Below are 5,528 nucleotides of genomic sequence, written 5' to 3' on the forward strand. Positions count from 1 at the left end.
GAGCTATCTCCAAAAATGCTGTTTTGAGAAAATCGAAGGCAAAGTTGTTTTCCCCTTGTTCAGTTTCTTTAAAATACAAGGAGAGTTTTCTCTATAACCAAACAAATATACACACTAATGAAACCAAACTTTAAAATACAAGGAGAGTTTTCTCTATAACCAAACAAATACACACACCAATGAAACCAAACCTCTCCTTTTGGTAGGGCAATGCCCACTTTTAGTATAGGTCAAGATTTCTGGAAACCCCCGAAATCTGGGTTAACCCACTTGTCCTTAAAAGCGACCAATTAGAAAGCGGGCTTCCGACCCTGACTGCCTGCCTGCCTGCCTGCCTGTCGATGCCAACCCGGGCTGAGAGGGATACAATACAACATCCCAGCAGAAAGACCGAGATACTCGGAAAAAAAAGTCAGTCTCCGCGGTCGGGAATCGAACTAGGGTCTTCTGCGTGCGATAGCAAAGCTTTTTTCATGACTGCTACGACGGCAACACGCTCACTTTTTTTTTCTTCAACACTGGTAAGCTAAATGTCTCTGTATTCATGCTATCTGTTCGCGTGCTGCTGTACAAACTACAGATAGCCGCGGAGCCCTTCTTGTTCAGTGTACACCTTTTTTTAACAGCTCCAATTTAGGCACAATTTAGGCCGACCCTGCCTGCCTGACTGCCGGGACCAACCCTGGATGAGGCGGATACAACATCCCAGCAGAAAGACCGAGATACTCGGGAAAAAAAACGTCTCCCAGGTGGGGAATCGAACCTCGGTTGCCTGCATGCGACAGCGAAGCTTTTTTCATGACTGCTACGACGGCAACACGCGCATTTTTTTTCTTCAACTCTGGTAAGCTAAATGTCTCTGTTGTCATGCTACCTGTTCGCGTGCTACTGTACAGACTCCAGAGCCCTTCTTGTTCAAAAGTGTCAAATTGAAAAAAAATGGCGCTGAAGATGAACATGTAAACCCCAGGTCAATTAGCTGGGGGAGGGGGGGGGTGGGGATTGACCCCGACGTTGCTTTTTAAAAACAGGGTAATGCTCAGTGTGCAAACTGCTAAATTTCACCCGGGTGTTAAAGCAGAGAAAACGTTATCGGTTAACCATTCATGAAAAAAAAATGTCTCCCCGGTGGGGAATCGAACCTGGGTTGCCTGCGTGCACAGCGACGGCAACACACATTTTTTTTCTTCAACTCTGGAAAGCTAAATGTCTCTGTCGTTATGCTACCTGTTCGCGTGCTACTGTACAAACTGCAGAGCCCTTCTTGTTCAACAGTGTCAACTTGAAGAAAGATGGTTCTGAAGACGAACATGACAACCCTAGGTCAAATAGCTGGGGAGAGGGAGGGGTGGAGACTTCGACGTTGCTCTTAAAAAAGGGGATAGTACCCACTGCTAAATTTCACCCGGGTGTTAAAGCAGAGAAAACGTTAACCTCTCATGACCATGTAACTTGGTGTAAAGTTAAAACTTTTACCAAACTGAACTAAACTGACAGAGTTCAGATCCAGCATCGCGCGGTGTTGTCGTGCACGAAATTTATCGTTCACAACACAGCCATTTCCCTCAATAGCGGATTCAACTTGAAGCCATTATTAAAGGAAATAGCTATGTTCAAGTACCGACTGCCGCATATCGCGGCAGCTGTGTTGAGAGGTTCTTAAACCCTCATAGGAAAGGGAAATTTCGAAAGCTTTCTACCAGCCTCTCCAAAGCAACACCGTCCATTACCGCACTCAGCGAGAAAACAAAAATATCTGACCTTGACCTTGCCAGTCGTCGGTCACAAGCCATATTATCGAGGGTTACTTACCCGACGAAGTCGACGCGTACGACCCATGACCTTGAAAAAGAAAAATAATGTATTATTTCCTTATGAAGGTCATCTTCCAACTTTGATGGATTCGATCTAATTGAGTCAGAATAATTGTAGCATGTGAGTTTGTCACTCAATGACTGAAAATCTGGCTGGCCCCCCGATGAATCTTCTTCTGCTCCCGTAGTTTTGTCATCCGTTGGGTCGCCTCTGACAGGTGACAACACATCTCCACTCCTCCTGGCTCTCTGCTTTCCTCAGTGTCACAATTGACCCCTACGTTGCTTAAAAAAGGGTAATGCCCAGTGTACCCACTGCTAAATTTCGCCCAGGTGTAAAAGCAGAGAAAACGTTCACCTCTCATGACCATGTAACTTGGGGTAGAGTTAAAACTTTTACTAAACTGAACTAAACTGACAGAGTTCAGATCCAGCATCGCGCGGTGTTGGATTCGATCAAATTGTGTCAGAATAATTGTAGCATGTGAGTTTGCCACTCAATGACTGAAAATCTGGCTGGCCCCCCGATGAATCTTCTTCTGCTCCCGTAGATTTGTCATCCGTTGGGTCACCTCTGGCAGGTGACAACAAATTAATCTGCTCCACTCCTCCTGGCTCTCTGCTTTCTTCAGGGTGTCCCACAGCGCCATGGCTGTCCATTCTCGGATATTATCCTCCCATCTCTTTTTCTGTCTGCCTTTCCTTCGTCCTCCCTGCAAAGTGCCTTGTAGATGTGGTCACTTGTAAGGGCAAGCGGGCTAACCAAGATTTTGGGGGGTATCTAGAAATTTTGACCAACACCAAAAGTAGGCATTGCCCTACCCGTAGCAGAAGTTTGGCTTCATTGGTGTGTATATTTGTTTGGTAGTAGAGAAAACTCTCCTTGTCTTTTAAAGAAACAGAACAAGGGGCAAAAACTTTACCTTCAATTTTCTCAAAACAGCATTTTTCGGGGGAATCCCCTTGTGCTTAAAAGCGACAATATGTGTAGTTTTAGCAAGGCCTGGGGAACGGGAGACATGACCATAGCCTACCATTTCAGCAAGTGTAGCGTTGGATCAAGTGGATCAAATTGGCAATATGCATTGGGTACAGCGGACACCACCGAAGGTCAAGTCCTTCTCGTGTGGACGACGACGACGAGCTGAGCCTGAGATAAAACTAATCAGCAAGGGCCGGGAAAACGGGTCAACGCCTCTCGAGCAACCCACCCAAAATAATGTCGACTAACTCGTGTCTCGGTGACAATATATATAATATATACACCCTACAACAGCAAAGACGGATCTTGTGCAAATTCCAATAACAGTAAAACACTAAATTTATCCAGAACTCACTTCCACATTATCATTTTTATCATAATTATTATCATAATCACATGACCATGATCATTATTATTATCACCATCATCATGATAATTATTATCATCACCATCACCATTATCATTATATTATTATCATTATTATCATTATTGGTATTATCATTACTATTATCACTTCATCATCATCATTATCACTTCATCATCATCAATGTTATTATCACTTGATCATCATCATCATCCTTATTATTATCCTCATTGTTACTATCGTTCACTGTTATTATCACTTGCCTCTGAACCCGAGAGTACAAAAAGTAGGTCCCTGCTACTACGACGGTCGTGAGGTGACCGATCGATCTTTCCATCCACACATTCACAATGCACTCGATTCTCCCTCTCGGCATACGTACGGCCCAGAAGTGCGAACAATGCACTGGTGACGGAATCAAGAGCCTCGACTTAATTAATTAAGCGCAGATCCAGTATTCATTTCCCAGTAATTAGCAGTAGATATTAATTTATTACTCTGTGCGAGTTCGGAAAAATCTTTCTTAGATAGGCTGTCTTTCGGTAGGTAGACTGGAGCAATAGGTAGAATAGTTCCTATTAGTGGAAAGACAGAAACGATAGAGGGGAAGAAAAAGAAATGGTTCATATTAGTGGAAAAACAGAAACGACAGAGGGAAAGAAAAGATATAGTTTCTTTGTTTTTTGTTTTTGTAAAGTGTTTTACGGCACTCGCAACTGCAGAAGGTCATATGAGCGCGCGGGACACACCTAATATTTTCAGTTGGTAGGAAATTTTGAATTTTGCCCGGGTGGCGGCCGAAGCCTACTCTTATCGATTTTAGACCACCAAGGGATCTTTAACGTGCGCAACTTGCACACGGGTCCTCTGAGATTTTTCGCCCTTGTCCGAGAAGGCTAGGTGTAGATCTTTCCTACCAGAAGATCAGGGGTGTGGCAGAAAGACAGCAGTAAGGAGGGGCAAAGGAGTAGCAGTAGAAAGGCTGCAGAAAGAGTCAGGAGCCCAGAGGAGGGGGGCAAAGGAGGTGAGGGGGTGGGGGCAGAAAGTGGAAATGACAGCAGACAACAGAACATTGCTAGAGAGCAGGAAAAGAGGTGAAAGGAGACAATTTTAGAGAAGAAAATTTTTTGGTCGCTACCCGGATTCGAACACGGGACCTTTGAATGAGAGGCCAACACCTTAACCTCTAGGCCACGAGAGCCCCCAAATAGTTTCTATTTGTGGAAACACAGAAACAACTGATGGAAAGAAAAGAAATAATTCCTGTTAGTGGAGAGACTGACTAGAACAACTGAGGGAAAGAAGAGAAAAAGTTCCTACTGGTAAAAAGACCGAACCAACTGAGGGAAAGAAGAGAAAAAGTTCCTACTAGTGGAAAGACAGAGACGACTGAGGGAAAGAAAAGAAATAGTTTCTATTTGTGGGGAAACAGAAACGACTGAGGGAGAAAAAAAAAGAAATACATGTAGTTCAAGTGAAAAGACCGACTAGAACAACTGAGGGAAAGAAAAGAAATAGTTCCTACTAGTGGAAAGACCGAAACAACTGAAGAGGAGAAGAGAAATGGTTCCTACTAGTGGAAAGACCGAAACAACTGAAGAGGAGAAGAGAAATGGTTCCTACTAGTGGAAAGACCGAACCAACTGAGGGAAAGAAGAGAAATGGTTCCTACTAGTTAGTGAAAAGACCGAACCAACTGAGGGAAAGAAGAGAAACGGTTCCTACTCGTGGAAAGACAGAAACAACTGAAGGAAAGAAGAGAAATAATTTCTACTCGTGGAAAGACAAAAACAACTGAAGGGGGGAAGAGAAATGGTTCCTACTAGTGGAAAGACAGAAACGACTGAGGGAGAAAAAAAAAAGAAATACATGTAGTTCAAGTGAAAAGACCGAAACAACTGAAGGGAAGAAAAGAAATAGTTACTATTAGTGGAAAGACAGAAACGACTGAGGGAAAGAAAAGAAATAGGTCCTACAGGTGAAAAGACCGAAAAAGACAAAAAGAAGAGAAATAGGACCTGCCAGTGGCCCACTCCAAGCACCCGCGCAAGACCAACAGGATGGTACGTATTTAAGCAAACAGACGCTCATCAGCTCGATAACTTTACTACTGTCATTTAGTGCAGCAGGGGAAAGGGGGATCTATATATACAAAGAAACGTCGTTTGTCTGAGCGAGGGCCAGCCGTTTGCTTGTCTGGGGTAAAGAGAAACACGTCGTCACAATAATGATCATGTAGTGTAGGGAAAAAAGTAAGACATACAGTAAACAGACAGAGACAAAAGAAAAAATCGTTAATCTCTCTCTCTCTCTCTCTCTCTCTCTCTCTCTCTCAATCTCTCTCTCTCTCTCTCTCTCTCTCTCTCTC

Source organism: Aplysia californica, unplaced genomic scaffold (assembly GCF_000002075.1).
Source record: "Aplysia californica isolate F4 #8 unplaced genomic scaffold, AplCal3.0 scaffold00131, whole genome shotgun sequence".
Taxonomy (NCBI): domain Eukaryota; kingdom Metazoa; phylum Mollusca; class Gastropoda; order Aplysiida; family Aplysiidae; genus Aplysia; species Aplysia californica.